Source organism: Balaenoptera musculus, chromosome 3 (genome assembly GCF_009873245.2).
Source record: "Balaenoptera musculus isolate JJ_BM4_2016_0621 chromosome 3, mBalMus1.pri.v3, whole genome shotgun sequence".
NCBI classification, from domain to species: domain Eukaryota; kingdom Metazoa; phylum Chordata; class Mammalia; order Artiodactyla; family Balaenopteridae; genus Balaenoptera; species Balaenoptera musculus.
Window position 1 is genome coordinate 169451482 of NC_045787.1, and position 17646 is coordinate 169469127.

Here is a 17646-nt window from a genome sequence, read left to right on the forward strand (position 1 = left end):
CAACCATGATTGATGGGGTGCTGGGGGGCATTTGTAGCAGACACTGGGGTGGGGGCTTTGGGGACACAAAGCCAGAACCTTCCTCCCACAGTCAGGGAAGCTGAGGCCCACCTGGGGGGGGTCCTACCCCCCTCAGCTCCCTCTTGCCTTTGAATCCAGTCCCCAACCCACCCCCAGTGTGACCCCACCTCACCGGTTGCCAAGAGGGAGACAGAAAAGAGAAAAAAAGAGAAGAGACAAGTGAAGGGGCTTCCCTTCCCCCACTCCTTTCACAGGACACCCCCCTTTCTGGTCTCTTACATGAGTCCCCCCTCACCCACCCTGGAGTCTCAGCCCCACTCCAGGACCCCCATCTGACCTCTGCTGGAACAGGGGCTGCCCTCTCCCCACCCCTGTGTCCTTCTCCTCAAAGGTCAGGCAGTTAATTTCATTCCTGTGTATCTCTCACACCTCGATGATTAATAATTGAAGAAAATGTATTTCTTTGGGGGTCCAGAATAAATCAGAAATAAGTCCAGCATTCACATGCTGCTTAAGGGCTGGGGATGCCTCGGGGGGGTGGGGAGGAAGAGGCAGGAGAGGGAGTGTGGGCTTCTGAGGGTCTAGCAGCCGTGAGGATACTCAACAATCATTTCAACATCATCATCATAACAGCAACAGCAAGTTCACTGAAGACTTGCTCTGCATACAGAGGCACTGTGCTTTTGAAAGAAATGAGCTCGCTGCCCCCATTTTACAGACGAGGAAACTGAGGCCCAAATCAGGAAACTGTCTTGCCCAAAGTCACACAGCTGGGATTCAAACTCAGGTGGGTCCTGTGCCATACCTGGGGCTCTGTCCAAGACCCCTTCTGGTATATTCCCTTCAATTGGGGTCTTGAGGCCCATGTGGGGTTGGATGGAGGATGCTTGGCCCCATATGGGGTCTGTTTGCTGCCCCAGGACTTGCCACATGGAAGTTAATGAGGTCAAAAGTCACCAAGGTACACCCATGTTCACAGCGGCATTATTCACCATATCCCAAAGGTTTGGTGTTCATCAACGGATGACAGATAAACGAAATGTGGTCCATCCATACAATGGAATTGTTATGTACTACTCAGCCATAATAAGAGTGAAGCACTGACACTCGCTACAACATGGATAAACCTTGAGGACATGATGCTCAATGAAATAAGCCAGACACAAAAAGACAAATACTGTCTGATTCTGCTCACAGGAGGTCCCTAGAGAGTCAGATCCACAGAGACAGGAAGTAGATGGTGGGGGCCAGGGTCTGGGGGAGGGGCTGGGGAGTCAGTGTTTCATGGGGACAGTTTCAGTTTTACAAGATGAAAAGATTTCTGGAGACTGATGGTGGAGATGGTTGAACAACAATGTAAATGTACCTAATGCCACTGAACTATGCACTTAAAATGGTTAAAGTGGTAAATTTTGTTATGTATATTTTACCACAATTTTTAAATTTTCTTAAAAAAAGGAACAAAGCACTGACACACACTATAACATGGATGAACCTTGAAATCATGAAGCTCAGAGAAAGAAACCAGATACAAAGGGCCACATAGTGTGTGACTCCATTTATATGAAATGTCCACAATAGGGAAATTCAGAAACAGAAAGTGGATTAGTGGTTGCCAGGGGCTGGGGGAGGGGCGGCGGAGGAGTGGATGGTGGGGGGGGGTGATGGCTATTGGGGACAGGGTTTTATTTTGGGGTGATGAAAATGTTTCAGAGCTACATAATAGTAATGATCGCACAACATTGTGTATGTACTAATTACCACTGAATTGTACACTTTAAGATGGTCAGTTTTATGTTATATGAATTTCACCTCAACTGCAAAGAAAAATATACCATGAGGGCTGCCCATTCCCATCTCTGGGCATCTGTCTATGTTTTGGTGATACTGCCTCCCCTCCCCACACCTGAGGTGGGTAACAAACTTTAAATGCTTTTTATCCAGTTTCAGACATGTGGCAGTGGGGAGGTCTTTATTTTCCATGTTCTGATCCCCAACTGATTTCATCCTGTTCCACTTACCCTGTGCTATTTTGCTGTTTGCCAAAAGAACATGTGCTGGGGGACTTCCCTGGTGGCGCAGTGGTTAAGAATCCGCCTGCCAGTGTAGGGGACACAGGTTCGAGCCCAGGTCCAGGAAGATCCCACATGCCGCAGAGCAACTAAGCCCATGCGCCACAACCACTGAAGCCCGTGCACCACAACCACTGAAGCCCATGCGCCTAGAGCCCGTGCTCCACAACAAAGAAAAGCCACCGTAATGAGAAGCCCGCACACAGCAACGAAGACCCAATGCAGCCAAAAATAATAAATAAATAAATAAATAAATTTATTTTTAAAAAAAGAACATGTGCGGGTACTAGCCTTGCTACCCAAGGGAAGGGGATTGATAAAGAGATGTCTCCTCCTTGGGGGTAATGCTGGGTGGGTATCAGAGGTGATGGAGGAGGAGAAATTTTAATGACATGGAAAGATACCCATGTGATAAAGTGAAAGACACTGACCACATGACAGCCGGAGGTCACATGAGCCCATTTTGGTAAAGCCTCGGGCCTCTGTCAGCATTTCCCTGCGATCCTAGCCCGGAGCCAGTTGTATGAAACAATGTCCTGAGACCATGCAGAAGGCCACCACCATATCTGCCTCCCTCCATGCCCACCCAGTGAATCAAATAATGTCCTCCAGAAGTCGTGTCCACCCGGAACCTCAGAATGTGGACTTATTTGGAAATACAATCTTTGCAGTTGTAATTAGCTAAGATGAGGTCATCCTGAATTAGGGTGACCCTTAAATCCGTGACCGGTGTCCTTATGAAAAGAGGAGAGACACACAGAGACACAGAGAGAAGATGGCCATGTGATGACAGAGGCAGAGTCTGCAGTGATGTGGCTACCAGCCAAGGGATGTCAGGATAGCTGACAACCACAAGCAGCTGGAAGAGGCAGTAAGGATCCTCCCCTAGAGCTTTAGGAGGGAGCACAGCCCTGTGACACCTTGATCTCAGAAGAAGGGAAGGGCCTCGATCCTCCAGGCATGTTGGCCTCGTTTTTCCTGTTTCCTCATCTGTAAAATGGGGACACATTACCCAATGCACAGGATTTTGAAGAACCTGTACTCTTGCACGTGCAAAGCACTTAGTGAAGTCTAGCTCTCTGTCAATGCTCAATAAATATTGTGAAAAAGATGAATCCGACGCAGAAACAAGCGAGGGGGAGGAGTGGGGACCGCCCTGAATCTGTAACAGGTGCAGTCTCCAAGCCAGTGACTTTTCCTCTCTGGGCCTCGGGGTCCCCATCTGAGAACAAAACATGGCTGATGCCAACTGAGAAACAAAGAGCTTAATGGGACACCTCGCAGACCCCTACCGGGCAGGTACTACTTTACCCCACGGTACAGGTGGGAACCCTGAGGCCGGAGCCCACCTGCCCCAGGTCACTCAGCCGGTGGGTGGTGGGGACAGGATGCTACCCCGGGGTGGCCCCTGCATGCACCTCCGGGATGAAACTGGGCACCAACTGGCCCCTTTGGCTGGGATGTTGGGAGATTATAAGTGGATGGTCCAGCTCCGGATGAACGTGAGCTGCTGCTGCTGCTGCTGTTGTTGTTGTTGTTGTTATTATTATTGAAAGGAGCAGGAGGGGAGGAGGTGGTGGATGGCGGGGCACCACCCCCCCTTAAGCCCTTTTCCGAGCTTATTAAGAGCCTCGGGCCGCGGCGATCGATGGCCACTGGGCGCCGGCTGCAGCATCCCTCCCGGCCGCGGGCCGCGCATGCGCACGGGTGCCGGATTGATCGTGGCCGCCTCGGATCCATCGCGCGTCGGCCCGCCCCTCCTCCCGGCCCGCGTTGCCCAGCAACAGCAGCTCGGCGCGCTCCCATTGGCCGGCGGCGCGCGGGGCTCCCCGGCTGCGCGTGGTCAGTTGGTCAGCGCGGCCGCGGTGTGGCCGAGGGCCTGGCTCCGGGCGAGGGTCGATGCCGCCTCCCGTCTGACCTTTCCCGGCGTGGGGAGGGAGATGCAGGCGGGAAGGGGGCCTGGGGAGGACGGAGCAACCCGGCCGGTCTTGGAAAAAAGTTTATTGACCCATGTCTTATCTCGGGGACGCACGGCTTCCTGAGGTGGGGGCGACTGAATAGCCAGGGTAGGAGGTGAGGAGGCGGGGCGAGGACCCCTCCCCAGCTCTCCCCTGACCCCAGCATGCACGCGGCTGCATCTGCGAACCCTACCTGGCCATCTCCCTGGGCTGGCTGGCCCCATTCCCTTGCTGGAAAAACCAAGACTCGTAAGAGCGCAGTGGCTTGCCTGATTCACAGGTCATAGGATGAAGGTGGGCCTGCCACCCAGAAAGTGTGGCTCAGGGGCTTTGGATTCTTTCTGCCACATCTGTGTGACCACTAGTCACCAACCCCCACCCCCCCGCAAAGGAGGTAGAAACATTTATCCAGTGCTTACTGGGTCCTACACACTGGCTGCCCCTGTAAGGAAGGACAATGATTTAAACTATAATATAATGTTGAAATTAAGGGCTCGGGGATGCTGTGGGATCTTCCTGTTTAAAGGGCACCCCCCTTTCACAGAAGTTCAGGGAGGTCCAGACTCAAGGGTACAGACTTCAGAAAAGACACTGGTTATTTTGAAGGGGGTGGGGGTATGTGTGCTGCCCTAAACCTTCCAGTTAAAAAAAAATCCCAAAGCGCCCAACAGTCAATTGGGTTTATTAAAATGAACAATTGGATTTTGATAGAGGAAGCTTTTTTGCAAAAATAAAGATGCTGTTTATAATAAAATGGTAGGGTTCTTGGCATGGGGCAAAAAATATTTCTTTGAGGGTGAGAAACAGGAATGAATTATTTGATGCAAATATGTGATTGTTAAAAAAATTGAATGTACATAATAGTTTTAATATGCATCCTGTACCAAGTCCAGTGCTGAGAGATTTATTTAAATGATCTCAATTAATCCCCCCCCCCACACACACACCCACAGATCAGCGTGGTTTTGCAGAGGTAGAAACTCTAAATTCAGTTCTATAACCACTTTAAAAGGAACAGAAGAGGACACAACCATTGGCCACAGGCTCACCCACCTAAAATCAGCTGCGGTCATTCTGCTCAGGCCTCCTCCCTGGCTTCTGTGCACAGTACAGACACGCTTTACAAAGCCGCCAGCCTCCCCGGGTTTTGCATTTATTTTATTTTATTTTTTGCATCATACTGCACCCAGTCTCCTTCCCTGGCCTTTGCGTTTCTAATTCTTAGCAGCTGAGGAAGCTTGCATTGACCGGTGGAGTGTGTGGGGTTATTTTTGAAAGCAGATGCTGGAATTCAATTTTTATTTTAACCTGGTTATTGAGTGGGGTGGGGGAGGGAGAGGCTGACCAATTCGTGTGCAAGATGAAAAAGCTGGATTTTATCACAGGCTGAGCAATTTTGACAATGGCTTCTTGGGTTTGTGACGTGTGAGTGGTTCCGAGGCAGTCCTGAATGCGTGTGCGTGAGTGTGCAAATGTGGGTGCATTTGAGTGTGTGAACGGAACGGGTGTGAGTGTGTGTATGTGTGTGCACTGTGTGAGGGGGCGGGGAGAGGGAGGGGGCAGAGGTTGGTCTGTGCACCTGACCGTGTATTCTTAGTGTGCGTGCACAGATGTGCGAGGGTGAGTTGGTACGTGTGTGTGGTGTGGGTGCATGCATGCGTGTATCTGTGTGTGTGCCTGTGAGTGTGTGGATGACGTGCAGGAGTGTGTGGGAGGATGCGTGTGTGAGTGCATGCCTCTGCGCGTGTGTGTGAGAACTGTGCGTGCCCGTGTGTGAGTGGTTACAGGTTACATAGGTGTGCATGTGCTTGGGATCACGTGCCTTGTTGGTGCACATGCGTGAGTGCGTGAGGCTGTGTGTCTGAGCCTCCGCCCCTCCTGCCTTCCTCACTCCTGCCAAGCTCAGCTCCCGGCTTCCTGAGACCGCTCTGCCCCTGCACGGCCTCCCTGCCTTGTCTCCTGATGCTCCTGCCGCAGGGACACGGGTCCGTACCTCTTCACTGCTGACCTGCTTATCCTCTCCCGAGCCTCAGGGGCCCCACTCGGGACAACATGCTGAGATGCATTCATTCCATAAATGTTCGCCTCCCCTGGGCGCTGTCTGAGGGCAGGGGCCCGCGTCCAAAGCATGGCTTGGTCCTCAGTCCCCAGAGCCCAGGACAGGACGACCGGACGAGAGTACGACACCTGTAGATAAGAACAGCGGCCTGGACTATAGGTGCCGGCACACTGTGCCAAGGGCGGCGTGGAAACCCCCTTGATGGATGGGGAAACTGAGGCCCAGACAAGAGGTCCCCCCACCCCGGGATGTGCCTCCCACCCCTTCCAAGCACTGGCCCTGCTGGGTGTCAGCTGTCCTGGAACACTTTCCCTGTCGGACCTGGCCGGGCGCATGGATTTCCGAAGCCATCTCTCCATCTGGCAGCTTTATTAACCTGATTCGACTGATTGAGTGATTGACGTGTTTGCTTATTGGCTACTCCTGCCCCTCGAGGGACCCAGACTAGAAGCCCCCCACCTCCATCTCCATCAGCCCAGGAGGACAGGGGACACCAGGACCCCCTCACAGGCCCATCACACACACAAACAATTACTCACAATTAAACACTTGTGGTGATTGGGCCCATTTGAGTGGATCTTTCCAGAAGATGATGTGCCAACATCTAACAAAAAATTAAAAGCCAAATTGAAAATACGAGCTTGGTGAAGACAAGAACTTTTATCTGTCCCCTTCCTCCCTGGGTCCCGAGCCCCTTAAAACCATGCCAAGCACACAGTAGGTACTCAATAAATAGTAAAAGAATTCCCCTGGCCTGTGTTCTTGCTGCTAGAAATGTATCCTATGGGGGCATGCACAGTGGGACAATATTTACGTAAGAGTATGCTCCTAGAGGCATTCATTGTTCCAGCAAAAATCTGGAAACAGCCTAAAAGCCAGGGATAAGATGCTCTTGAAATCAGTTACAGAGTGCCAGCAGCTCCGAGAACTCTACGGCTGTTCCAAAGACGAGCGCCGCCCAGGCAGCGGCACTGAATATTCCTACGATGTATTCAGTGCAAGGGCTAGTTGCCCCAAAGGAGCCAGCAACTTATGTCCGCACAAAAACCTGCACAGTGGTGTTGATGGCAGCTTTATTCCTAACTGCCCAAACCCGGAAGTAACCGAGATGTCCTCTTCTAGGTGGACGGATCGTCCAGAAGATGCAATGTTACTCCACACTAAGAAGAAAGCTGTCAAGCCACGCATAGAAAGACACGCAGGAACCTTAAGTGCACATGACCGAGAGGAAGAAGCCAGTCTGAAAAGGCTACACGCTGTGATTCCAACCCTGGGACATTCTGGAAAAGGCAGGACTCTGGAGCCGGGGGAAGGATCAATGGTGCGGGGATTGGGGGGAGGAGGGATGAATGGGCGGGGCCCAGAGGGGTTTTAGGGCTACAAAACCATTCTGTAAGACGCTGTAATGCTGGGTGAACAGTATTATGTCATGAAAGCCCATAGAACTTACAACACAAAGAGTGAGCTTTAATGTAACTTGTGGACCTTAATGTGCCATAACAAGGGACCTCAGACTGAGTGGCTTAAACAACAGAAATGATTCCCTCCCAGCTCTGGAGGCCAGAAGTCCAAGATCAGGGCATGGGCAGGGCTGGTTCCTTCTGAGGGCTTGGGGAACCATCTGTTCCAGACCTCTCTCCTGTTTCTGGGGATCGCTGGCGATCCTTGGTGACCTTGGCTTATAGAAGCACCACCCCGATCTCGGCCTTCATCTTCACATGGTCTTTTCCCTGTGTGTGTGTTTCTATGTCCAAATGTTCCCTTCTTATAAGGACACCAGTCACGTTGGATTATGACCCAACCCAATGCCTATCTTAACTTGATCTTCTGCAAAGACCCAATTACTAAATAAGGTCACATTCACAGGTGAACTTCAGTGTCTTTTGCAAGGGACAAAATTCAACCGACAACAATCACTTTAATGTATTAAGGTCAGTTCATTAATTGTAGCTCGTGTACCACACCGATGGTAATAATAGAGGACGCTGTGTGTGTGTGTGTGTGTGTGTGTGTGGATATAGGAATTTCCTACACACTGTTCACTTTTCCTGTGAATCTGAAACTATTCTAAAAAGCAGAGTCTATTATTAAAAAAAAAAAAATCTAGGTACTAAACAGTGAGAAGAGATGCTCAAATTTGAGCAAAGCAATGGGGGCACATCTATGTGTGGGGCTCGTACAGATACAGGACACAGAGGCTGCCAAGCTCGTCCTCCTCCTGCCACCAAGCCTTTGCATATGCTGTCCCCACTTCACTTAATTCACTCCTGCTCCACTTACAGCTCTCAAGGCAAGTATGTCCTCTTCTTGGGGAGCCCCCAGTCCCCCTTTCAGCCCCCCTTAGTCCGGGTCAGGCTTTAAGGTCTGTCATCCCCAGACTGAACTCCCCTGCTGCCCCTGCGCCCCGTCCAGTCCTGGCGCACAGTAGGTGCAGTAAAGATCCTTTCAGCGATTATAAGATTAAAATAAATGGAGACTCCACAGCCTCTTGTAGCAGGAACTCAGCAAATGGGATCACTGTTTGAAGAGTTATTAGCAGCCATCAGGAGCACCCCCTCCATGAGCCCCCGCAAGCCCGAGGGGGGAGGACAGAGGCCCCTTTAAGGGTCCACCGCCACCCGGCACCCACCCACCTGATGAGGCTCAAGCAGCCCATTAAGCGATTTTTTTCCTCCACTTACAGCTAGCGGCATCGACAGGGATACTCAATATCTGAGGGGCCGCTGGCCTTGGAAGAGAGATTGCAGCCACCTCGATAAAATATTCCCTCTTGTCAGCGCCTCCCCCACCCAGCCGAAGCTGCGTGTCTGATCCCCTCCCCTAATGAGCTCCGTTCTCTCCCCTCCAGGAGGATGAGATGCTGCCCCCTCCCAGGCTTTCAAGCTCAGCTCAAGGGTTGAGGGTGGTGGTGGAAGGAGAACCATTCCCGCTTCCCATCTATCCAGATTCTGGTGGGGTCACCTCCCCCAGGAAGTCCTCCAGGACCACCCGAGTCAGGCTCTGGATTCCTGCAGCCCTGCTTTGGGAGGTGGGAGGCTGGGGTACATAGAGGGACCGGGGACTGAGTGGGGTCACCCAGCAGTGTCCAGATGCCACCACTCTCAATTGTCCATTTGCTCAACAGAGAGGGAGGCAGAGCTGGGCTCTGGTACTCCCAGCCCTGTGGGGCTAACATGAGGGGCCAGGTAAGATGGGGTGGGGCGCCGGAGCTACAGAGCAGGGAGGGACCAGACAGGGTGCAGGGCTAGAGGGAGCCCCCTCAGGATGCGGTGGCAGCAAACTGGAGGGTGGGCTCGTTCAGCCTGCCTGGGGAGGGGGGACATGGGGTCTGAACGCTGTGGCAGGGGAGGGATCTCAGCTGGCCAGGTTGGGGGGGAAACCCCCTCCCCAGACTGAAGACCTCCGGTTCTAGCTTCAGCACCAAGAACAGCTCCCCAGTCCTCTCTCGATGGGAGGGGACCTCATTCGTCAGAACGTAGGACCTCTGAGAGACACCTCCCAGGACCTCCTTGGGCCTCAGTGTCCCCAGTAAGATGAGAAAAATGCCTTGTCCTGGTGGTGGTGGGGGGATGGGAGGCAGCAGATGTCAACGCCAGAGTGAATGAGTAAATAAATGATTCCAAAATTTCAAATCTGACTCAAACCCCTTGTTCAAAAACAGGGAAACTGAGACCTGAAGAGAGTCTTCCCTCCTCGACAGCCAGATCCCAGAATCTTCTCTCCGGTCCTAAGGGTGAATGGGAAGGGGGAGGCAGGGAGGGAAGAGGGGTGGGGGAACTGCCACCTCCCAAAATGAGCCCTGTTCATTCTCCAGACACTGATCCACTGCGCTGGGAGATGCCAAAGTCCCAGAGGGCCAGCTCTGGTCTGGATCTCAGGAAGCCCCCAGGCTGATGGGGAGATGGGTGGGGGGCACTGGGTGGGCCAGAGTGCGAGCCCCAGGGTTCAGGAGTCCCTGGAGGGGGGAAGTGAGGGTGCTGGAGTCGGGCAGCTGGGGAAGGGCAGCAAAGGTTCTATCTGGGAGGGATGGGGAAGTTGTATAGAGTGGGGGCATTGGGACTGGGCTCTGCAGGTAGAGTAGGAGTTTCCTAGAGTGAGCAGAGGGTCAAGCAGAAACACAGGTGAGAGATCATGGCTCATTTAGGGAAGGTTGGGAGGAACTCAGATGAGGAGGTTGCCCCCCGCCCCAGAGGGGAGAATGGGGGTGAATTGACAGACCCTCTGGGGCCTCGGCCAGGACTAGGAGCAGGTGGGGGCTGAGGAGGCCTGCTCAGAGGGGCCCAGGCACCCACTGCGGGGACCAAAGCCTCACCTTATCCCCACTAGCCAGACATCAAATCCAGCCTCCCCGTCTTTCAGGTTATTAATTTTTCAGAGAAGAAAATGCTTTTTGTATTTTTTCCAGGCAAAATATTGATAATGGTTTTAATGTGCCTTTCCTGCTTTTGTGTGTTGAGAGGGCTTTTCCATCCTGTTGCTGCAGAGTCTGCAATCCCCCCTACACACACACACACACACACACACACACACACACACACACACACACACACACACACACACCGCTGCTACCCCCATCAGCAGACCCACACTTGGCTGTGGAGGCCCGGGTGTCTGCAGAGATGGCTGGGAGTGGGGCGGGGGTGTTTTGATTGCTGCCGGGTGGGTTTTGATCGCAGCCCCCTATCCGCCTCATGCCCCCCACCTCTGCCTGCACAAAGCCAGATGCCCACCCGCCCCAAGGTGGGTCGATGCGCCCTGCCAGGGGAGCTGGTGTTTCCAGCAGCTCCAGGCTGAGATACATCTTCAGGTTGTTTGAAATATGCCTGCCTTATTCTCATGACGATCAAGAAGCAGGAAGGTAGGGAGGCCCATTCATTTGTTCATCCATCCATCCATCTACTCATCCCTCCGTTCACTCACTCACTTGTACGTCAGCCGGTTACTAGGCACTTACTATGCACCAGGCAGGGTACTGGAGCCACAGCCACCACCAGGCAGCCCCTGACCCCTGCCCTTTTGGAGTTCACAGTCTGGTGGGAGAGAAGGGTACCAACCCAAAAATTCCAGGAAAAAAGATATCATTACAACTTGTGACAAGACTGCTGTGAGAGACACATAGGTGTGTGAGACTGTAAAACAGGGAGGGGTCAGGGACTTCCTTAGGGCCGTGACACCAGCTGAGCCCTGATGAGCCAGGAGGAGCGGCCTCTGGGAAGAGGGGCAGTGAGGTTCTCGGACCTCCTCCGGAGGGAGCGGCCTGTGCGGGACCCCAAGGCACCAGAACCTGCTCTCAGTGGTTCTGAAACATAAGCATGTTTCACAGTCCCATGGAAGGCTCCCTGATGCTCAGCCAGCCAGCCCCCCACCTCTGGGGCACTGATTCAGCAGGGAATCCTCTCTCTGAAGGCCACCGCACCAGGGGAAGCACCAGTGATTGGTGAGATCCAGACAAGGGCCATACCTCCAGGGACAGGCAAAGGGGGGGGCCCTGGGGCCAGACACCCTCAAGGCCCGGCTTACCGTCTGCGTGCTCTGGGGGGGCTCACTTCAATCTTCGGGTGTCAGCTTCCCCGTAGGGAAAACGAGCATGGTGAGCATCCCAATTTCCTGTGACAGGAGAAGGGACGAAACAAGATGACCTAGATCAAATACTTAGTGCAGAGCCTGGCACACAGTAGGTGCTCAATAAATATGAGTGCCAATGATGATCAGGTGTGTGACTGATTAAGGAGCAGGAACCCTCCCCTGAGCTGATGCCCGATCAAAATGCAGAAAGCAAGAGCATGTCACACCATGTATTAGTTAGCTACCGCTGCATAACAAAGCATCGCAAATTTACCAGCTTGGAACAACACACATCTACGATCTGTCAGGCTCTGTGGGTCAGGAGTCAGGGCACTGGGTCCTCTGTTCTGGTCCCACAGGCCACAGTCAAGGTATCAGCCAGGCTGAGTTCTTTTCTAGAGTTCAAGTTCCTTTTCCAAGCTCACGTGGATGTTGACAGAATTCAATCCTTGTTGTAGGACTGAAGTCTGGGTTTTTGGGGTTTTTTTTCTGGCTTTCAGTAATGAGTGTGCCAACACGTGCTCCCCTCCAGGGACCCCTCACAATATGGTAGCTCACCTCTTCAAGGCCAGCAGGAGAATCTCTGCTGGGATAGGGTCTTATATAACACAGTGTAATTACGGGTGGACACCCATCACGTTTGCCATATTCCACTGGTGGTACGCAAGCCCACACTCAAGGGGAGGGGGTTATACAGGATGCAACACCTGTGGGTGCAGGTCCCGTGGCCATTAAAATTCTGCTGAGCACACCCTGCTCGGGCACACACTCACATGCACACTTCCAGGACCAGGCTTAGCAATGGCCACAAAAGTATGTGTGGCCATAAGTATGAACATACCGGCAAGTGTTTCTCTTTTCGCATTGCCTGCTGGGGAGCTCAGAGCCAATACTATGGCCCACCTGCTGGGTTTAGAACCACCTGCTGTGGGTTTTATGGACTAACTTCTCTTCCAGCTACAGCTTCTCTCGACCTCATTTCTAATTTATTTTCTCTGGCTGCCTTATCTCTCTGCAGCCTCCTCCGTCCCAACTTTCTGGACCCAAAACAGGCTGATAAGGACAGCAGTTCCCATCTGCTCAGCAGATGAGCACTGTTCTAAGGGCTTTACATGAATTCTCTCATTTCATCCTCAGTAAAACCCCCTCTTGCAGTTGAGGGAAATGTTGCACAGAGCGGTGTGAGAACCAGCCCAAGGACACCAGCTAAGAAGTGGAATAGAGAATCCGGATGAGAAGCTGGGCTCAATTCCAGGAGATTGGGTTTGAGATCTTAGGCTATAGGCACCCATCACGGACCTTCAGTGAAAACACGTACAGAGACTGATCTGCAAAGCAACCTCGGAGAGGGTTGAACCAGCAGGAAGGCTGCTCAGCCGTCACCTCCTTCCCGATCCTGAACCCACAGCTGGACTGTGGGGCTGCCCCAGCATAAATAATCTTCTGCAAACGCGCCTCCACCCACACATCGATCTGTGGGCAGGACGGAAAGCGCTGCTTCAGGGAAACAGTTGCTCCAGCGAGCAACGTGAAGCCCCTGCACCAGCCTGCTGGGGACCCCCCTCCAACCCCCGGACAAAGGCCCGGCCCCATGCCCCTCCCAGAGCCCCCCCAAAGGGAAGATGAGGGGCCCAGGGCTGAGGCAGGATGCTTGCTCACACCATGTGTTTAGCTGTCCTCAGGGACTGCACAGGCCCCAGCCTGCTGCTGAAGCACACTTGAACGGACCTTCCGGGAAGGTGTCCGTCCCTACTGAGCGCCCCTGGCCTGAGCGGGGCGATGGGGACACCAGGGCACCCCAAATCCTGTCTGTGCCTTCAGGGGATGCCCAGGCCTGGGAGAGAGACAGCAGGTAAGAGGCAGGGCAGCCCACACACTGGGTGGAGAGCAGACGGAGCAGGACAAGACGGGATCACAGTGGGGTCTCTCAGGGTGTGGTCCTCAGAGCCCCCAGTCCCCCCTTCCAGAGCTGCCTCCGTGCAGCTTTGTGCAGCCCCGGCTTCCAAACACAGGCCTGAGTATGCATCCAGCCACTTTCATCAGAACAAAGGCCCTGCACTTCCCTTGAATCAATTCGCAGTAATTCAACGTGATCCCCATTTTACAGATGGGGAAACCAAGGCACAACAAATTAGGTGTGTTACCCAGAGTCCATCAGTGGGGGCCTGAGTTCACACCCCAAGTCTGTAATCGTCAAGGTAGCTGGAGAGCTGGGGTCTCAGTCTGCTCACTCATAAAAGGGGAGTGACCACCCTGGCCTTGCCCACCTGCCGGGATTGGGGGCAGGAGGTGAGCTGAGGCCCACACCTCAATGATATCCAAGGAGGCTGAATCCAGGGCCCCAGCCCTGCCCCTGCCCAGTCATTTCTGCCCCATTCAGAGGAACTGGGGAAAAAAATAGCCCTGGGAAGGAACAAGGAACAGAAAATCAGGGGCTTGGTACACAGAGGCAGACTGGGAATTCCAGAACCAACACACAAAACCAGGGCTGGCTAACCAGAGGCGCCTGAATCCACCACCACGCGCCCGGCACTGCCTCCCTGGAACCTCCTGTGAAGTGTGGCCGGGGTCCTGCGGGGCCTTCAGGGGAAAGGAGGAGCCTCCCTTTGCCTGCCCCTCGCCCTTCTCTCCTGCCTCTTCCCAGGATCAACGTGCAGATCAATGCCAGGCTCTGTGCTCTGGGCCCTGCTTCAGGGACCCTCTGACCCCCACCCGGTTCGCTCTCCCTCAGACACAGCTCGGTGGCTGCGCCTGAACAAGCATTTCCTGGGCATCACCCAGCTGCCCTCGGGTTTGCACGGTGTATGTTTTGTGTCCATTCCACAGATGAGCACGCTGGGGCGCTGAGAGGGTCCGTGAGGTGGGTAAGGGGGCACTGGGGTTCACATTCAGAACTCACCTTTGACCTTGTGGGGGTGAAGCCCTGGTACCAAGGACCCTGAGCCAAAGAGGCACCCACAGGGGATTGGAGCCCCAGGGGGCTGGGGTCAGTGGCTCCACTGAGCAGCCAGCACAAGGCTCAACCTTCCTATCTGTGAAATGGGCCGCCCCTCAGAGGGATCGAATCAGCCATGGCAGCACTTAGCTGGCTTGACATGGGTCGTCCTCCTGCACCCTGTCCCCCACTATGCTTCTGAGACCTTCAGAGGGCTTTTCCCGGGTAGCCGAGAAATGCTCACCACTCTGGGAGGCAGGAGCCTGGGTTCCGCCTCAGTTTCCTCACCCAGAAAACAAGCAAGGGGTCGACCAGATGACCCTCGGCCCTCCCCAACCCCTCCCCCTCCTGCCATTGCTATGGTCCTGGGGACCCCCCACCCCCCAGGCCTAGCAGCCCACCCGGGGACCCTCCTGATGGGAGCACATCTCTGATTTCTCTCTCCACCTGGGCCCTTGCCCTCCCGTCTACCTTCCCTCTATGTGGAGGGCAGGCAAGGAGGGGGCTGGAGGGGTTCTTCCCCCAAGTTCCCCTGGGAGACACAGCCAGTGGGAGCCTGGTTTCTTCCCTTCCGATGCACAGGGAGTTCGAGTTCGATAATAATAGAAATGTTATGTTGTGTGTGCGTGCATACGTGTGTGTGTGTGTGTGTGTGTGTGTGTGTGTGTATCTTAAGTGAAGAGGAGGAAGCTGGGTCCCTACCCAGCCAAAGTAGGGGATTTATTACAGAGGCAATTACACAGGGAGCCGGCAGGGACTGTTGGGGGCCAGGGTGCTTGTTAAGGAAGTGGGTTAACCAGCAGTTACAGCTGTTAACACCGGAGGGGAGGGGAGTGGAGAGAGGGCAGGATGGGGAAGGGGAGGAGAGAAGTGGGGGAGGGAAGGAGGGGGAGGAATAGGTGGAGAAGGTGGGGAAAAGGGGAGGATGGGGGAGGGAAGAGGGAGGAGGGGGCATCAAGACCCCCCCTCTCCTTCCTGGCAGACCCTCTCAGTCCCTCCGTGTTGGGGTGTCTGGGCCAGGCTCTGCTCTCCCCACTCCCGGGGCTCCCCAAAAGTCAAGCTGGAGAGAGTTCGAGCGGGACTGCAGCGGCCTTTTCTGGAGGAGCCCAGTTGACCCTACCTTTCCCCAGTTCCTTTAATGATTATCTGGCTGGGTGGGAGTCATGGGGGAGGATGCAGGAGCCCCTCCAAACTTTAGTCCCCATGGCCCGGCTGCTGCTTCACAGGCCCTGAATAGGGGACGCCCCGAAAGTGCAGGCTGGAGTGTCCCTCTCAGTCTCCTCGTCATCACGCCCCCCCCAATCCCTGGGACTGTCCGAAGTGCTGGGTTGAAGGGAGGGACCCCAGGCAGGGATATTCTGTGCAGCTGGACCCCGTGCCCCACAGATTCGGCTGGGACTTCAGCATTGCCGCAGAGACCAACTCTATCCCCAGCTGGACACACCGATGTGCCCACAACACATGCAAACTGGGCGCACACTGGGACTCAGGCCTGGGGTCGGTCGGCTCACCGGCTGAGGGCCTGGGGCAAATCCCAGAACCTCCCAGTGTCTCAGTTTCCTCATCTGAAAAATGGGGATGATTAGCGTTGCTCCCCCAGAGTCTCACCTCCCCAAGCGCACAGCAGGCATTGCTGGGGGTGGGGGGAGGGAGGGCAGGCAGGTAGAACCGGGTTCTGCTGGGCGCATGACCCGCCAGGGTTCAGGGAACCCCCTCACGCCCACACCTGGGGAGGGAGGAAGAAGGCGAAGGCGGCAGCTGATAGAAGGAAGGAGAAAACTGTTTCCTTCCCGCACACCTCGGTGACTCACCTGCTGGGCTCAGGAACAAACAGCTCTCCCTCCCCCACTGTCACTGCCCTGGGGGGAGGGGGAGTCATTCAGCCCCCACCACATCCATGAGGACGCTTCTTTGTACAGACTGGGGTTGGAGGGAGTTGTTCTAGGGGCCACTGGGACCCCCTCCTGCTGGCGTCCCAGCCCAGGAGAGAAAGCCCAGCCCCACTTAGCCTGGCATTCAAGGCCTGGCTTTGACACCCACCCCCTCCTGTCAGGTCCCAGTTTTATCTCATTGACTCATTTAACAAATATTTCCTTGATGAAGGCCTGCGAGCTAACGCCAGCCTCCTGCCCCTGCTATATCCCCTTCTGCCCCAAGTTAGAAGGGGTCTTTTCATCCCTGGACTCAACCTACCTGACTCAAACTCCTGCACATCCTACAAAACCCAGCCTCGAGGTCCTCCCCTCCAGGCAGTTTGCTCCTTCCCCCCAGTCCTGCCCTCAGGGGCATGAGTGACTGTGTAGTCTTTGTCTCCCCCTCCGCAAGTAGAGGAGCTACACCTGGAGGGCGGGGGCTGCGGCCTCAGCTCTGGGGTGGGGACTGGGGCTTTGTTAAATCAGGTGAACAGCCCAGCTCCGTTCCTCCGTCCTTGACGTGTAGATTCTGCCTGGCGGGGCGCGCACCCCGGTCCCATTCTCCACTTCTCAGTGTCCCTCAGACAAGTCTCCTAGATCCCCTCAGCCCCCAGGGGTGCAAGCAAAAGAGACAGACCTAGAGGGCAGCTGGGAGGTAGGGGGCGGTCAGCCTTGGGGATGGGGCCGGGAAGCCTCCTCTGCCTCCCCTCCCCCTTCCTGGCCCAGCGGAAAGGGCACGGGTGTGTTCAGATAAATGGCGCATTAATGGGGCGCCAGGCCAGGGCGAGGCTCCCCTGCCGGATGCCGCGGAGGGTAACCCGCCGGGGCGGGGCGTCGGACCCTCCCCGAGTGGGAGGGGCGGAGGCCTCCGTCCCCGCTGGGCCTCCGTCTCCGTGTTGGGAAAGTGGGCGCTCTCCCAGGCCTGTGCTGCCCACCCCTGCCTCTGTCGTCTCGTCCTGGGCTCTGGGGATCCAGGGCAGGACCCTCCCGGGGCCGAAGCTGGCGTGCTCGGGCTCAGCAGAGCCCGCGCTGCGACCCGGGCCAAGGTAGCTCCTGGAGGTACCCCAGGGTCAGCCCCGCTGCAGTCCGGCCGGGATCACCCTGTCTGGGGCCTCCCCGAACC